The sequence below is a fragment of the Loxodonta africana genome, chromosome 19, assembly GCF_030014295.1.
Source record: "Loxodonta africana isolate mLoxAfr1 chromosome 19, mLoxAfr1.hap2, whole genome shotgun sequence".
NCBI classification, from domain to species: Eukaryota; Metazoa; Chordata; class Mammalia; order Proboscidea; family Elephantidae; genus Loxodonta; species Loxodonta africana.
Genome location: NC_087360.1, coordinates 2,835,696 through 2,854,683, shown reverse-complemented (window position 1 = coordinate 2,854,683; position 18,988 = coordinate 2,835,696).

Here is an 18,988-nt window from a genome sequence, read left to right as displayed (position 1 = left end):
AGGACCCCTGAGGGAGCAGGAGATCAGTGGGATACAGACCCCAAATTCTCATAAAAAGACCAAACTTAATGGTCTGACTGAGACTAGAGGAATCCCGGCAGCCAAGGTCCCCATACCTTCTGTTGGCACAGGACAGGAACCATCCCCGAAGACAACTCATCAGACATGAAAGAGACTGGTCAGCGGGTGGGAGAGAGACGCTGATGAAGAGTGAGCTAATTATATCAGGTGGACACTTGAGATTGTGTTGGCAACTCTTGTCCGGAGGGGGGATGGGAGGATAGACAGAGAGCGAAGCCGGCAAAATTGTCACGAAAGGAGAGACTGAAAGGGCTGACTCAAGAGGGGGAGAGCAAGTGGGAGTAGGGAGTGAGATGTATGTAAACTTATATGTGACAGACTGATTGGATTTGTAAACGTTCACTTGAAGCTTAATAAATGTTAAAAAAAAAAAAAGAACAAATTGGAAGCATTGAACGCTAATGAATGAAGACCAGAGGAGTTATGGAATGACATCATACATAAAGAAAGCAAGAGGTCATTAAAAAGACAGGAAACAAAGAAAAAGACCAAGATGGATGTCAGAAGAGACTCTGAAACTTGCTCTTGAACGCCGAGCAGCTAAAGCAAAGGGAGAAATAACGGAGTAGAAGGACTGAGCAGAAGATTTCAAATATCACATGCAAGCAAAATTTTGCTGAAGATCATTCAAAAGTGACTGCTGCAGTATATCGACAGGGAACTGCCAGAAATTATGGCCAGATTCAGAAGAGGACATGGAACCAGGGATAACAGTGCTGATGTCAGATGGATCCTGGTTGAAAGCAGAGAATACTGGAAGGATGTTTATCTGTGTTTTATTGACAATGCTAAGGCATTTGGCTGTGTGCATCATAACAACTTACAGATAACAGTGTGAAGAATGGGAATTCTGGAACACTTAACTGTGGTCATGCGGAACATGTACATGGACCAAGATGCAGTTGTTTGGACAGAACAAAGGGATACGGCGCGGTTTAAAGTCAGGAAAGGTGTGCGTCAGGGTTGTATTCTTTCACCATACCTATTCAATCTGTATCCTGAGCAAATAATCCGAGAAGCTGGACTATATGAAGAAGAACGGGGCATCAAGATTGGCGGATGACTCATTAACAACCTGTGTTATGCAGATGACACAACCGTGCTTGCTGAAAGCAAAGAGGACTTGAAGCACTTACTAATGAAGACCAAAGACCACAGCCTTCACTATGGATTATGCCTCAACATAAAGAAAACAAAAATCCTCACAACTGGACCAGTAAGCAATATCTTGAAAAATGGAGAAAAGATTGAAGTTGTCAAGGATTTCATTTTACTTTGATCCACAATCAACACTCATGGAAGCAGCAGCCAAGAAATCAAAAGACACATTGCACTGGGAAAATCTGCTGCAAAGGTCCTTTTTAAGGTGTTGAAAAGCAAAGATGACACCTTGAAGACTAAGGTGCGCCTGCCCCAAGCCATGGTATTTTCAATCGCATCATATGCATGTGAAAGCTGGACAACGAATAAGGAAGACCGAAGAAAAACTGACGCCTTTGAATTGTGGTGTTGGTGAAGAATACTGAATATACCATGGACTGCCAAAAGAACAAACAAATCTTTCTTGGAAGAAGTACAGCCAGAATGCTCCTCAGAAGCAAGGATGGTGAGACTTCATCTTAAATACTTTGGACATGTTGTCAGGAGGGACCAGTCCCTGGAGAAGGACATCATGTTTGGTGAAGCACAGGGTCAGCGGAAAAGAGGAAGACCCTCAACGAGGTGGACTAACACAGTGGCTGCAACATGAGCTCAAGCATAACGATGATTATAAGAATGGCGCAGGACCGGGCAGTGTTTTGTTCTGTGGTACATAGGGTCGCTATCAGTCAGAACTGACTCAATGGCACCTAACAACAACAACAATAAATATTTTATTCAGGGATGATACTTAAAATATGAAAAAACAAACAAGCAAAACTCAGCTGATATGGTATGAGTATGGAGCAATCATAAGAAAGGTCTGACCAGTTAGGCTGTACGCTGGTGGGTAGGTCAGGCTGGATGGCGGCGGGTGTGTCAGGCTGCATGGTGGTAGGTGTGCCAGGCTGGCTGGTGGTGGGTATGACAGGCTGGATGGTAGTGGGTATGCCAGGCTGTATGGTGGTAGGTATGTCAGGCTGAATGGTGGCGGGTATGTCAGGCTGTATGGTGGTGGGTATGTCAGGCTGGATGGTGGTGGGTATGTCAGGCTGCATGGTGGTGGGTATGTCAGGCTGGATGGTGGTGGGTATGTCACGCTGGATGATGGTGGGGAAACCAGCCTGGATGGTGGTAGCTACGCCAGGCTGGGTGGTGATGGGTGTGCCAGGCTGCGTGGTGGTGGGTATGCTAGGCTGGACAGTGGTGGGTATGCCAGGCTGGCTGGTGGTGAGTATGTCAGGTTGGATGGTAGTGGGTATGCCAGGCTGCATGGTGGTAGCTATGCCAGGCTGGATGGTGGTGGGTATGCCAGGCCTGCAGCAGAGAAAGGAGCTCAACCAATGTGCCATTTGTACCTACATATTTTCCAGGGCCCTCGCAGTCAGGAGCCATGTGAACACCTCTAGAACCAAAAGGTGAGGGGGAATGTCGTTTGTTACCCCTGGGTTGAGGCAGTAAGTGCTAGTACTCAGTTACACATTCTTCCTCGTCACCCGCCATGGGCACTAGGAGGCTGCATGTTCCATATGGTGCAGCTGCAAGTCGTTGGAGCTGTATCAGCCTGGTGACCCGAGTCACAGCATGGAGGAGAGGTTCCTGCTGACCTGTGTGGGGCGTGCTACAGGAGTAATGACTATACTCTTCTTAAGGCAATGACATTTTAGAGCTATTTGTTATTGCAATATAACCTAATCTATGGGGCAGGTCTACTCTGTCCTATAGGGTCGATGGCAATGGGTTTAGTTTTTTGTCTGGATCCTAATATACCACCTGCCTGTCAGTTGTCATGCTGGGGTAGTTTGTGTGTTGCTGTGGTGCTGGAAGCTGTGCCACTAATATTTCAAATACCAGCAGGGTCACCCATGGTGGACAGGTTTCAGCAGAGCTTCCAGACTAGGATAGACTAGGAAGAAAGGCCTGGTGATCTGCTTCTGAAAATCAGCCAGTGAAGGCCTATGGTCACAACAGAACATTGTCTGACTCACTTGCTTTGGACTCGTCATCAAGAGGGATCAACCGCTGGAGGAGGACATTATGTTTGGTGAAGTCGAGGGCCAGCAAGGGCAAGGGAGACCTTTGGTGAGACGGATTGGCACAACAGCCGCAACGATGGACTTGAACTTGCCGATGATCCTGAGGGTGCCATGGGACTGGGCAACGTTTCCTTCTGTTGAACATAAAGTTGCTATGAGCTGTAGGCAACACAACAACGACATCCCGGCTAATCACAACAACGCCTTCCATCTCCAGCTTCAAGAACAAGAACACAAGTTGTTCAGTGCATTCTGGACTCTCTCCCAGGCCAAACTCAATTGCTCAGGCACGACACTTCACATTCCGTCCGTGGCTGGGAGGCTGGCGCCTTCTCTCCCGGAGCCGCCCTCACCTCCGTTGCAGTGATCTTGGGCTGACACAGCCTGAGTCAGTAGGAGACCTGACTTCCCTCCTCAGCAAAGCTCTTCCTGAATGTATTTTCTTGGAGCCCTGGTGGCGTACTGGTTAAGAGCTCGGCTGCTAACCAAAAAGATGGGCAGTTCAAATTCACTGGCCGCTCCTTGGAAGCCCTAGGGGGCAATTCTACTCTGTCCTATGGAGTTGCTATGAGTGATGTGGTTAATTTCTTAAATCTTTTCAATTCATTTGCCAACAGTGATCAATAATCTAATAAACAGAATAATGATGCATCACCCTGTCCTTGTCTTTTACTTATTTGGCCAAGCTCTGTTATTCCAGCCTCCACCCCCATGATAAATAACCGACACTGCAGTGATGATGGGTTGTGAGTTTTTCGTGTGTACCACAGTAAGCGGAAGAGCTATTAGATGACCAGAGAAATGCTGGATCTCATTAGCAATAATGCGGCATCGTTATAAATAACCCATGTGCTTCCTTTAACGAGCAGGGAACATCAGTCTCTTTGGCACTTGCGTCACAAACACATTTATAAACCACTCTGTTTCGAAAAGTACATCAGCCCCTGGGTTTAATGGCTCAGACATGGGATGGAGAATGATTGCATTTTAGCAGCCACTCCAGGTAAAATAAAATTATTCTTCTACCCGTGGGGAAGCAGAAAGATGTTACATAGCAGTGGCTACATTAGGCCAGTCCATGGGAGCAGCAGTCAAGAAATCAAGTGACGTACTGCATTGGGCGAATCTGCTGCAAAAGGCCTCCGCAAAGTTTTGAAAAGCAAGGATGTCACTTTGATGACTAAGGTGTGCCTCACCCAAGCCATGGTCTTTTCAATTACCTCATATGCATGCAGAAGCTGGACAATGAAAAATGCAAGACAGAGGGAGAATTGATGCATCCTAACTGTGTGTTGGCCCAAAATATTGAATATACTGTGACCTGTACTACTGAATAAACCACGGACAACAAATCACGCTTCAAAGAAATACAACCAGAACGCCCCTTAGAAGCGAGGATGTTGACACTTTGGCTCATTAACTTCGGACACGTCATCTGGAAAGACCAATGAGTAGAGGAGGACATCATGTTTGGTAAAGTAGAGGGTCAGCAAAAATGAGGGAAACCTTCAATGACATGGATTGACACCATAGCCACGACAATGGACTCAAACATGCCAACGATCAGGGAGATGGTGCAGGATCAGGTAATGCTTCGTTCTGTTATGAGTGGGGTCACCATGAGTTAGAGCCAACTTCACAGCAACCCATGACAACAATATGCAGGTGGTGTGCCCACACTTTCCACCAGCCAAGCTGGCTTCTGAAAGCCACTGAAACACAAGCATAATGCAAGATGCTGTTTCTTTCCTTTTTTTTTTTTTAATTAACTTTTATTAAGCTTCAAGTGAACATTTACCATTCCAATCAGGCTGTCACATGTAAGTTTACATACATCTTACTCCCTTCTCCCACTTGCTCTCCCCCTATTCAGTCAGCCCTTTCAGTCTCTCGTTTCGTGCCAATTTTGCCATCTTCCCTCTCTCTCTATCTTCCCATCCCCCCTCCAGTCAAGAGTTGCCAACACACTCTCCAGTGTCCACCTGATTTAATTAGCTCACTCTTCATCAGCATCTCTCTCCCCCCCGCTGACCAGTCCCTTTCATGTCTGATGAGTTGTCTTCGGGGATGGCTCCTATCCTGTGCCGACAGAAGGTCTGGGGACCATGACCGCCGGGATTCCTCTAGTCTCAGTCAGACCATTAAGTATGGTCTTTTTATGAGAATTTGGGGTCTGTATCCCACTGATCTCCTGCTCCCTCAGGGGTCCTCTGCTGTGTTCCCTGTCAGGGCAGTCATTGGTTGTGGCCGGGCACCAACTAGTTCTTCTGGTCTCAGGATGATGTAGGTCTCTGGTTCATGTGGCCCTTTCTGTCTCCTGGGTTCTTAGTTGTCATTTGACCTTGATGTTCTTCATTTTCCTTTGCTCCAGGTGGGTTGAGACCAATTGATGTATCTTAGATGGCCGCTTGTTAGCATTTAGGACCCCAGACGCCACATTTCAAAGTGGGATGCAGAATGTTTTCATAATAGAATTATTTTGCCAATTGACTTAGAAGTCCCCTCAAACCATGTTCCCCAGACCCCAGCCCTTGCTCCGCTGACCTTTGAAGCTTTCATTTTATCCCAGAAACCTCTTTGCTTTTAGTCCAGTCCAATTGGGCTGACCTTCCATGTATTGAGTGTTGTCTTTCCCTTCACCCAAAGCAGTTCTTATCTACTGATTGATCAATAAAAAACCCTCTCCCTCCCTCCCCCCTTCGTAACCACAAAAGTATGTGTTCTTCTCAGTTTATACTATTTCTCAAGATCTTATAATAGTGGTCTTATACAATATTTGTCCTTTTGCCTCTGACTCATTTCACTCAGCATAATGCCTTCCAGGTTCCTCCATGTTATGAAATGTTTCAGAGATTCGTCACTGTTCTTTATCGATGCGTAGTATTCCATTGTGTGAATATACCACAATTTATTTAACCATTCATCCGTTGACGGACACCTTGGTTGCTTCCAGCTTTTTGCTATTGTAAACAGAGCTGCAATAAACATGGGTGTGCGTATATCTGTTTGTGTGAAGGCTCTTGTATCTCTAGGGCATATTCCCAGGAGTGGGATTTCTGGGTTGTATGGTAGTTCTATTTCTAACTGTTTAAGATAACACCAGATGGATTTCCAAAGTGGTTGTACCGTTTTACATTCCCACCAGCAGTGTATGAGAGTTCCAATCTCTCCACAGCCTCTCCAACATTTATTATTTTGTGTTTTTTGGATTAATGCCAGTCTAGTTGGCGTGAGATGGAATCTCATCGTAGTTTTAATTTGCATTTCTCTAATGGCTAATGATCGGGAGCATTTTCTCATGTATCTGTTGGCTGCCTGAATATCTTCTTTAGTGAAATGTGTGTTCATATCCTTTGCCCACTTCTTGATTGGGTTGTTTGTCTTTTTGTGGTTGAGTTTTGACAGAATCATGTAGATTTTAGAGATCAGGTGCTGGTCTGAGATGTCATAGCTGAATATTCTTTCCCAGTCTGTAGGTGGTCTTTTTACTCTTTTGGTGAAGTCTTTAGATGAGCATAAAAAAAAAATGAGCCATAGGTGTTTGATTTTTAGGAGCTCCCGGTTATCTGGTTTCTCGTCATCATTTTTGGTAATGTTTTGTATTCTGTTTATGCCCTGTATTAGGGCTCCTAGGGTTGTCCCTATTTTTTCTTCCATGATCTTTATCGTTTTAGTCTTTATGTTTAGGTCTTTGATCCACTTGGAGTTAGTTTTTGTGCATGGGGTGAGGTATGGGTCCTGTTTCATTTTTTTGCAAATGGATATCCAGTTATGCCAGCACCATTTGTTAAAAAGACTATCTTTTCCCCAATTAACTGACACTGGGCCTTTGTCAAATATCAGTTGCTCATACGTGGATGGATTTATATCTGGATTCTCAATTCTGTTCCATTGGTCTATGTGCCTGTTGTTGTACCAGTACCAGGCTGTTTTGACTACTGTAGCTGTATAATAGGTTCTGAAATCAGGTAGAGTGAGGCCTCCCACTTTCTTCTTCTTTTTCGGTAATACTTTGCTTATCCGGGGGTTCTTTCCCTTCCATATGAAATTGGCGATTTGTTTCTCTATCCCCTTAAAATATGACATTGGAATTTGGATCGGAAGTGCGTTATATGTATAGATGGCTTTTGGTAGAATAGACATTTTTACTATGTTAAGTCTTCCTATCCATGAGCAGGGTATGTTTTTCCACTTAAGTATGTCCTTTTGAATTTCTTGTAGTAGAGCTTTGTAGTTTTCTTTGTATAGGTCTTTTACATCCTTGGTAAGATTTATTCCTAAGTGTTTTATCTTCTTGGGGGCTACTGTGAATGGTATTGATTTGGTTATTTCCTCTTCGGTGTTCTTTTTGTTGATGTAGAGGAATCCAAGTGATTTTTGGATGTTTATTTTATAACCTGAGACTCTGCCAAACTCTTCTATTAGTTTCATTAGTTTTCTGGAGGATTCCTTAGGGTTTTCTGTGTATACGATCATGTCATCTGCAAATAGTGATAGCTTTACTTCCTCCTTGCCAATCCGGATACCCTTTATTTCTTTGTCTAGCCTAATTGCCCTGGCTAGGACTTCAAGTACGATGTTGAATAAGAGCGGTGATAAAGGGCATCCTTGTCTGGTTCCCGTTCTCAAGGGAAATGCTTTCAGGTTCTCTCCATTTAGAGTGATATTGGCTGTTGGCTTTGCATAGATGCCCTTTATTATGTTGAGGAATTTTCCTTCCATTCCTATTTTGGTAAGAGTTTTTATCATGAATGGGTGTTGGACTTTGTCAAATGCCTTTTCTGCATCAATTGATAAGATCATGTGGTTTTTGTCTTTTGTTTTATTTCTGTGATGGATTACATTAATGGTTTTTCTGATATTAAACCAGCCTTGCATACCTGGTATAAATCCCACTGGATCAGGGTGAATTATTTTTTTGATGTGTTGTTGGATTCTATTGGCTAGAATTTTGTTGAGGATTTTTGCATCTATGTTCATGAGGGATATAGGTCTATAATTTTCTTTTTTTGTAATGTCTTTACCTGGTTTTGGTATCAGGGAGATGGTAGCTTCATAGAATGAGTTGGGTAGTATTCCGTCACTTTCTATGCTTTGAAATACCTTCAGTAGTAGTGGTGTTAAGTCTTCTCTGAAGGTTTGGTAGAACTCTGCAGTGAAGCCGTCCGGGCCAGGACTTTTTTTTGTTGGAAGTTTTTTGATTACCGTTTCAATCTCTTTTTTTGTTATGGGTCTATTTAGTTGTTCTACTTCTGAATGTGTTACTTTAGGTAGGTAGTGTTTTTCCAAGAATTTATCCATTTCTTCTAGGTTTTCAAATTTGTTAGAGTACAATTTTTCGTAGTAATCTGAAATGATTCTTTTAATTTCATTTGGCTCTGTTGTGATGTCGTCCTTCTCGTTTCTTATTCGGGTTATTTGTTTCCTTTCCTGTATTTCTTTAGTCAGTCTAGCCAATGGTTTATCAATTTTGTTAATTTTTTCAAAGAACTAGCTTTTGGCTTTGTTAATTCTTTCAATTGTTTTTCTGTTCTCTAATTCATTTAGTTCAGCTCTAATTTTTATTATTTGTTTTCTTCTGGTGCCTGATGGGTTCTTTTGTTGCTCACTTTCTATTTGTTCAAGTTGTCAGGACAGTTCTCTGATTTTGGCTCTTTCTTCTTTTTGTATGTGTGCATTTATCGATATAAATTGGCCTCTGAGCACTGCTTTTGCTGTGTCCCAGAGGTTTTGATAGGAAGTATTTTCATTCTCGTTGCTTTCTAAGAATTTCCTTATTCCCTCCTTGATGTCTTCTATAACCCAGTCTTTTTTCAGGAGGGTATTGTTCATTTTCCAAGTATTTGATTTCTTTTCCCTAGTTTTTCTGTTATTGATTTCTAGCTTCATTGCCTTGTGGTCTGAGAAGATGCTTTGTAATATTTCGATGTTTTGGACTCTGCAAAGATTTGTTTTATGACCTAATATGTGGTCTATTCTAGAGAATGTTCCATGTGCACTAGAAAAAAAAGTATATTTTGCAGCAGTTGGGTGGAGAGTTCTGTATAAGTCTATGAGGTCAAGTTGGTTGATTGTTGTAAGTAGGTCTTCCGTGTCTCTATTGAGCTTCTTACTGGATGTCCTGTCCTTCTCCGAAAGTGGTGTGTTGAAGTCTCCTACTATAAATGTGGAGGTGTCTATCTCACTTTTCAATTCTGTTAAAATTTGATTTATGTATCTTGCAGCCCTGTCATTGGGTGCGTAAATATTTAATATGGTTATGTCTTCCTGATCAATTGTCCCTTTTATCATTATATAGTGTCCTTCTTTATCCTTTGTGGTGGATTTAAGTCTAAAGTCTATTTTGTCAGAAATTAATATTGCTACTCCTCTTCTTTTTTGCTTATTGTTTGCTTGATATATTTTTTTCCATCCTTTGAGTTTTAGTTTGTTTGTGTCTCTAAGTCTAAGCTGTGTCTCTTGTAGGCAGCATATAGATGGATCGTGTTTCTTTATCCAGTCCGTGACTCTCTGTCTCTTTATTGGTGCATTTAGTCCGTTTACATTCAGGGTAATTATAGATAAATAAGTTTTTAGTGCTGTGATTTTGATGCTTTTTCATGTGTGTTGTTGGCCATTTCGTTTTTCCACATACTTTTTTGTGCTGAGGTGTTTTTCTTAGTAAATTGTGAGATCCTCATTTTCATAATGTTTGACTTTATGTTAGTTGAGTCGTTAACGTTTTTCTTGGCTTTTATCTTGAGTTATGGAGTTGATAATCCTTTTTGTGGTTACCTTATTATTTACCCCTATTTTTCTAAGTAAAAACCTAACTTGTATCGTTCTATATCGCCTTGTATCACTTTCCATCTGGCAGTTCAGTGCCTCCTGTATTTAGTCCCTCTTTTTGATTATTGTGATCTTTTACCTATTGACTTCCATGATTCCCTGTTACGTGTATTATTTTCTTTCTTTCTTTCTTTTTTAGAATTAATCTTAATTTGTTTGTTTTTGTGCTTTCCCTATTTGAGTTGATATCAGGACGTTCTGTTTTGTGACCTTGTATTGTGCTAGTACCTGATATTACTGGTCATCTGACCAAACAATCTCCTTTAGCATTTCTTGTAGCCTTGGTTTGGCTTTTGCAAATTCTCTAAACTTGTGTTTATCTGTAAATATCTTAATTTTGCCTTCATATTTCAGAGAGAGTTTTGCTGGATATACGATCTTTGGTTAGCAGTTTTTCTCCTTCAGTGCTCTGTATACGTCGTCCCATTCCCTTCTTGCCTGCATGGTTTCTGCTGAGTAGTCTGAACTTACTCTTATTGATTCTCCCTTGAAGGAAACCTTTCTTTTCTCCCTGGCTGCTTTTAAAATTTTCTCTTTATCTTTGGTTTTGGCAAGTTTGATGATAATATGTCTTGGTGTTTTTCTTTTTGGATCAATCTTAAATGGGGTTCGATAAGCATCTTGGATAGATATCCTTTCGTCTTTCATGATGTCAGGGAAGTTTTGTGTCAGGAGTACTTCAACTATTTTCTCTGTGTTTTCTGTCCCCCCTCCCTGTTCTGGGACTCCAATCACTCGCAAGTTATCCTTCTTGATAGAGTCCCACATGATTCTTAGGGTTTCTTCATTTTTTTAAATTCTTTTATCTGATTTTTTTTCAGCTATGTTGGTGTTGATTCCCTGGTCCTCCAGATGTCCCAGTCTACATTCTAATTGCTCGAGTCTGCTCCTCTGACTTCCTATTGTGTTGTCTAATTCTGTAATTTTATTGTTAATCTTTTGGATTTCTACATGCTGTCTCTCTATGGATTCTTGCAACTTATTAATTTTTCCACTATGTTCTTGAATAATCTTTTTGAGTTCTTCAACAGTTTTATCAGTGTGTTCCTTGGCTTTTTCTGCAGTTAGCCTAATTTCATTTGTGATGTCTTTAAGCATTCTGTAAATTAGTTTTTTTTATTCTGTATCTGATAATTCCAGGATTGTATCTGGGAAAGATTTTGATTCTTTTGTTTGGGGGGTTGGAGAAGCTGTCATGGTCTGCTTCTTTATGTGGTTTGATATGGACTGCTGTCTCTGAGCCATCACTGGGAAACTAGTTTTTCCAGAAAATCCGCTAAAAAAAAAAATGCAGTCAGATCCCTATCAGAGTTCTCCCTCTGGCTCAGCCTATTCGGATGTTAATGGAGCCGCCTGGGGAGGGTGGGGGAGGGATCAGAGAGCTAGGAGTGTAGCACCTCAGAATATAGCCAGAGTTGTTTGTCTTATTTGGAATGACTCTTATATGTGAGATTTCCGTGGGGCGCGTCGCCTATATGTACTGGCTGTGTGGAGATTGTCCCCCGGGGGGTCTGGCCCGCTGGCGTCACGGTCAGATCCTCTGCTGTCAGCCCCACCCCCTAGGTTAAGGCTCCCCTACTGGGACGGTGCAGTCCCGTCTCCAAAATCAGTCGCTGCCTCTTGGGGACTCCCCGTCCTGCCAGCCGCGTCACGCGCCGCTCCCGCGAACCGGGTGGGCTCCCTTCCCCCCGGGGTCAGCTCAGGAGAGCGGAGCAGCTCCCCACGCCTGAGTCGCGACTGCACGTCCTGGCTGGGACGCTGCTCTCCCCGCTTCAACACCAGCCACTGCCTCCCGGGGACTTCTTCCCCCCGGCTGCTCCGCCACACCGCCTGCACAAACCAGCTGGGCCCGCACGAACCGGCTGGGCCCGCGCGAGCCGTTTGGGACCGCCCCGGGGTCAATTCAGGGGAATGTAGCTGATCCCCGCGCTCACGCCCCGCCCGTGCCCGCCAAAATCCCGGTAGGACGGCTCCCCATCTGGGACGCTGCTCTCCCCGCTCCAAGACCAGTCACTTCCTCCTGGGGACTTCTCCCTCCGGTGTACCGCGCCGCTTGCGCGAACTAGGTGGGCGCCGCCCGCGCGAAAGACTGGGCCCCCCCCCGGGGTCAATTCAGGGAAATGTAGCTAGTCCCTGCGCTTGCGCCATGCCAGCTCCCCACCAAACTCCCGGCGGGACGGCTCCCCGGCTGGGACGCTGCTCTCCCCACTCCAAGACCAGTCACTGCCTCCCGGGGACTTCTTCCACTGGCTGCGTCACCACGCTGCCTGCGCCAACCGGCTGGGCTCCCTTCCGGGATGAGTTCGGGGGCTAGGGCTGGGCCCCTTGTCTGTGCTGTCTGCCCCCCTGGGCTCTGCCCCAAATCGGGCTCCAAAGGTCACCTGCCTGGTACGCTGGCTCCTGGCTCTGAAAACAATCGCTGTCTCCTCGTATTTGTTCGTTCTCCGTCTCTATATCTGTGTTTGTTGTTCAGAGTTCGTAGATTGTTATGTATGTGATCGATTCACTTGTTTTTCCAAGTCTTTGTTGCAAGAGGGATCCGCGGTAGCTTCCACCTAGTCCGCCATCTTGGCCCCGCCTCTCCTTTTTTTTTTTAAGCGAACATAAAATCTTACCAAAGTTAATACAAGCTCATTGCTAAAATATTACAATTATAAAAGGGTTTATAATAAAATGATACAATAAGCCATTTTACTCCTCCCCTCCCCCAATTCCTGCTCCCCACAAGCAACCACTTTCAGCACTAATAACTTCTGTGAAAGGTTTTCCCATGTATCTAATACTACACTATATTGCACTGGCCTGTTACAGCAGTTCTAGACACTATCTACCGATTTCCTGGTATGACAGCAGAAATTTTCTCTCTCACTCCATTCTACTTTCTCAGACAGTGCAATTAGTTTCCTGTTTTGGTTTCTCTATTGGCTGTATTTATATATTTAAGCAAACATACCTCTAATTAAAATAATTTCTGGATTCCAGAATGGTTTAAAAACGTATCTGAAGATTCTTTGACATTCCTTTCACCAACAGGTGGAGTCTAGTTACCCCTTTAATGTGGCCTGGCCTTAGGGACCCACAACTACAGTTTAGAATGCAGTGGGAGGGACTGATTCTGTGTGACTTCTGGGGCTAAGTCGCAAAAGGCAACACACCTTCCGTCTGGTTCTCTCTCTGCAGAGAGGTGCTCTTGGAACCAGCCACCATGTTGTGAGGAAGCCCAGGCCACATGGAGAGGACAGAAGTCTGCGATCTGGTTAACAGCTCCAGCCGAAAAACAGATCACTCTGCAAGATGTGCAAATGAGGAGGCCTTCACAGGACTCTCCAGTGTCTATCTGAGTGCAGCGGCACAAGGGATTCTGAGTAGACAGCACCTAGCTGAGCCCTGTCAAGCCCCAGAACCATGACAAAAAATAACAATAAATGGCTGTTACATTATCCCACTACATTTTGGTTATTTCTTATGTAGCAACAGATAGCTGAGAAACCCCTCATTTCTAAGATGAGAATATTGTTGTTCTTGTTAACTGCCTTCACGTCAGCCCCTGACTTGTGGTGACCCCATGAACAGTGGAACGAAAGCACTGCCTGGTTCTGTGCTACTCCCATAGTTGTGAATTGGACGGTTGTGATCCATAGGGTTTTTACTGGCTGGGTTTTGGAAGTAGATGACCAGGCCTTTCTTCCCAGCCTGTCGCAGCCTGAAACCTGTTCAGCATCACGGCAACACGCAAGCCTCCACTGACAGACGGGTGGCGGCTGCATGTGAGGTGCCCTGGCTGAGAACTGACGGCTTGGTGTATCATGCCGCTATGTTTGGGTGGTTTCTCATGCAGCAAAGGACAACTGATAAACTCTCATTTCGGAGAAGGGAATATTAGCACCGCTTAAAGTCCCCTCCAACTCCCATCTCCCATGGTCAACCTCCCACCTTTTCTCATTTTAAACTTTTATTTATATAACTCTCAAGGCTGATAACATCTATACTGTGTTCTGAAATATAATCGAGTCCTCCATGCTTTGTGCCAAGCTTGAATCTAGAAATTGAAAACCAGTAATGTATCTATTATCCTCATACAAATATTGTTTCCGGTAGAGCAAGGCTTCTCAGACAGAACTAGACACAATTGACATTTTGGGCTGGATAATTCTCTGTTATCCAGCTGTTCTGTGCATTATGGGATGTTCACTAGCATCTCTGGACTCCCCCAACTAGATGACAGTAGTACTCTCAGGTAGGACAACCAAAAATGTCTCCACCCATTGCCAAGTATCACCTTGGGGACAAAAACTGCTCTCAGTTGAGAATCACTGTTGTAGAGTTAAGTAGCGTTCTAGGATTCCATTTCCTTTATGTTATATTATTTTGCATATCCTGTAGTTACTAATTGCCTTTGTTTTCTTCCCCTGCCACAATTTACCTCTATCACAACCTTAAGTTTTGTCAAACTCTTCACCGACCCCTCCGATTTCCTGTGGATCTCTCCATTGGAACCTTCTTCCCTCTGTTCCAAGTGATACATCCTCTAAGCCCACTGCGTAGATGTAACTTCGAGGCTTTGCTATACTAGAGGCAGGACTTGTTTTAATGAATACATACACCAAAGAAAGGAAGAGGATGAAAAAATGCGGGAATTGGAAGGAAATTTTTGATTTTCTTCACCTTAGCAGCAATTATGGACTTTCTACTGTGTAGTTTTCTTTTAAAAAACAAACATGCCACTTTGATGACAAAAGTACACCTGACGCAAGCCACAGTCTTTTCAATCCCCTCATATGCACACGAAAGGTGGACAATGAAAAAGGAAGGCAGAAAAAGAATTCACATTTGAACTGTGGTGTTGGTGAAGAATATTGCATATACCGTGGACTGCCAGAAGAAAGAACAAATAAATCCTAGAGGAAATACAACAAGAATGCTCCTTAGAAGTGACGATGGTCAGACTTCAGCTCCCTTACTTTGGATCCATTGTCAGGAAAGACCAATTGCTAGAAAAGGACATCATGTTTGGTAAGTACAGGGTCAGTGAAAATGAGGGAAACCTTCAGTGAGATGGGTTGACACAATGGCCTCAACAATGGCCTGAAACATACCAACAATCATGAAGATGGTGCAGGACCAGGCATGTGTCATTCTGTTACACAAAAGGTTGTCATCAGTCAGAGCCAACTCCATTCAACCACCACCAACAACTGTTTACTGGGATTTGTGCAACTAGAATTGGCTTTCTGTAATAGATGTACCCTTGAAAACTGAATGTAAATGAGCCTTTAACATCATATTTTATTATAGCTTATTCAGAATCTCATATCTCATAGACTCACTATGGGGTCGCTATGAGTTGGAATCAACTCGACGGCACTGGGTTTGGGTTTTTTTATTGATTGTCTGGAGCATACTGTTAAAAGTATCCTCCTTCTTTTATTTATTTTTACTGGCAATATACACAACACACACCCATTCACAATTTCTACATGAACAGTTCAGGGACATTGGTCACATACTCCACACTGTGTCACCATTCTCATTAACTCTACCACATTGTTTCATCACATTAATTTAGGCGCTCTGCCCCTCAAGGTTCTCATCTGTGCTTTAGACGAACCGCTGTCAGTCTAAACCCATACAGATAATTCTTTGTATGTGCACAAGGCTCAAGGCAAGCATTCTTTATTAACTGAGCTAAACTGTTGTTTAGTTGTAACGATGGCTCCATGGGAGAGCTTCAGCTCACGGTTTTTGTTATTTTTCTGTGAACCCCCTGTATTTCATGTTTGGTTCACATTTTGTGTAAAGCTCTGTGAAGCCTGAAATAAACATATTTGCAGGTTACATTGACCAGTGGGCTCCAATTTGTGACTCCAAGCCTAGTCGATAAGAATCATGTCCAACAGGGAAGTCCCCTCTTGGATAAAAGGGGGGAGGGCTCGGATTCTTGTTTTGTGGTCTGCACTCACCAGCGAGGTATCTTCCCAGGACCCCAATTCATTTCCTGGGTCATTCCACGGCCCCTGCTGACTGAGAACAAGGCCCCTTTATCCTGAGACACCTGAGGCAATCCCTGGCATCACAAAAACACTTGAGTTTTGCATAACTAATTTCAAATCTTATTTAGCATCAAGTTTCAGAATTAAGGAGCTAAGTGACAGCTGTTTAATTAACTCCTTAAGCTGATTAGACAGCTTTACTGAAATCCCCTCAAGGGAGAAATTTATAACTGTGAAGGGGGCCTGCGGCCCGTTACTGCCACTGTTTAAATTTAGTACGCTCTAAGCCATCAACCACGCACTGTCGACATCTTCAAGGGTGGGGCCCAATGTGGGTTTTGGTTTATTACATTAACTGCTACAGAAGACATCAAAGGGTAATAATAACGGCAAAAACTTCTTCGGATCCAGTACGAAAACATGTTCTACACGAAAAAAAAAAAAAAAGGAATCAAATGAGAGTTTCTCAAAACGCACTTCATTGTGTCTATAAATCCTACACGTTTAGCTGTTGGGCCCCCACGGAAAAGGCTTGTATCCTCCTCCCGATTCATAAGACAGAGGCATATTAATACCTTTAAAGACTTTAAGCCAATTTTATCCTTAAGATTAGTGTTCTTCATGTGGGATTTCTAAGGCAGAGAGGAGCTTACAGCACTCGCCTGGTTCTAAATGTGAAGCTGAGGCGGCCTGGGCATCCCAGGACACAGCACGGAGAAGGACTTGATGGACCTTCTTTTTCTTTAAATCCTTGGCTGGGCAGCGCTAGGCAGATGGCAACCACACACGGGGTGGCGAGAATGTAGGAGACCTCACAGGAAGAACGTGAGGCTACAAGAACAAGTGGCCTGTGCTTTGTGGAAGGTACCGGAGGTTCAGTGGTAGAATTCCACCTTCCATGCGGGACACCCGGGTTCGGTTCCCAGCCAATGCTCCTCCTGCCTGGTCACCACTGTAAGCGGAGGCTTGCGTGTTGCTATGATGCTATACAAGTTTCAGGGGAGCTTCCAGACTAAGACAGACTAGGAAAAAAGGCCTGACAATGTACTTTTTTTTTTCTTAACTTCTACTGTGCTTTAAGTGAAAGTTTACAAATCAAGTCAGACTCTCATACAAAAATTTATAAACACCTTGCTATATATTCCCTAATCGCTCTTCTCCTAATGAGACAGCACACTCCTTCCCTCCTCTATTTCTTTTTGAGACCATTCAGCCAGCTGCTGAACCTCTCATCTCCCCTTCAGACAGGAGACAGCAACATAGACTCATGTGTCTAGTTGATCCACGAAGCTCATTCTTCACCAGTATCATTGTCTATCCCATAGTCTAGTCCAATCCCTGTCTGAAGTGTTAGCTTTAGGAATGGTTCTTGTCCTGGGCTAACTGAAGGTCTGGGGGCCACGACCACCGGGGTCCTTCTAGTCTCAGTCAGACCATTAAGTCTGGTCTTTTTATGAGAATCTGGGGTCTGCATTCCCCTGCTCTCCTGCTCCCTCAGGGGTTCTCTGTTGTGTTCCCTGTCAAGGCAGTCATCAGTTGTAGCCGGGCACCATCTAGTTCTTCTGGTCTCAGGATGATGTCGTTTCTGGTTTATGTGGCCCTTTCTGTCTCTTGGGCTCATAATTACCTTGTGTCTTTGGTGTTCTTCATTCTCCTTTGCTCCAGGTGGGTTGAGACCCATTGATGCATTTTAGATGGCCACTTGCTAGCGTTTAAGACCCCAGATGCCACTCTCCAAAGTGGGATGCAGAATGTTTTCTTAACAGATTTTATCATGCCAATTGACTTAGATGTCCCCTGAAACCATGGTCCCCAACACCCCGCCCCTGCTACGCTAGCCTTCGGAGCATTCAATTTATTCAGGAAACTGCTTTTGGTTTAGTCCAGTTGTGCTGACCTCGCCTGTACTGTGTGTTGTCTCTCCTGTCACCTAAAGTAGTTCTTATCTACTATCTAATTAGTCAGTACCCCCTCCCACCCTCCCTTCCCCCACTTCTAATCATCAAAGAATATTCTCTGTTCAAACTATTTCTCGAGTTCTTATAGTAGTGGTCGTATACAACATTTGTCCTTTTGCAGCTGACTAATTTCACTCAGCATAATGCCTTCCAGATGCCTCCATGTTATGAAATGTTTCACGGATTCATAGTCTTTACTGAAGGCAATCTACTTCTGAAAACTCAGACAATGAAAACCCTATGGGTCACAATGGTCTGATCCACAACGGATGGTGATGACGCAGGACCAGGCAGGGTTTGTTCTCTTGTGCCTGGGGTCGCCACGAGTCAGGGGCTGACTCCACAAAGCTAACGACAAGGCTGGCTCACATGTGTAACGAGCAATGCCAGGTTGGAAACACTGCCGGATCCCAACAAATAAAGCCAGAATCTATAAAAACCTTAAAGGATGCGGCGTAAGCGCTAGGCTTTGCTTACAGGTTTTGTTAAGAAAGCCACTCTTTGTGTTAAAAATACCAAATCCAGTGACTCACTGCCTTCTCTGATAACAAAGATCTGACAAAATGACAAAAAATGCTAGTAAGTACACTCAACACTTATCAAAGATTGACAACTATGGATGCTGGTGATGGCTCTTATAAGAAACTTATACCTCATTTATAGACTCCCAGCAGCCATTCCCTGGAACTCGGCATGAATATTTAATTCACGTCTGTTGATAGAGTCCTCTTGATATCTTAGCGTGTTTGCTCTTTGAAACTGGGGGAGTTTATGCCTTTAGCCCTTAACTAAACAGGCTGCGGGCTCTTTTATACATCACTGAAGAAACATGCATGTCAAATTGTCAAAGACGACAGAGTTTTCCGTAGGCCGGGAGAAGTCTATTGGTTTTACGGTACATGAAACTGAGGAACTAATTCAATTGGTACGGCAAGGACATGCAGAATTAATAAAC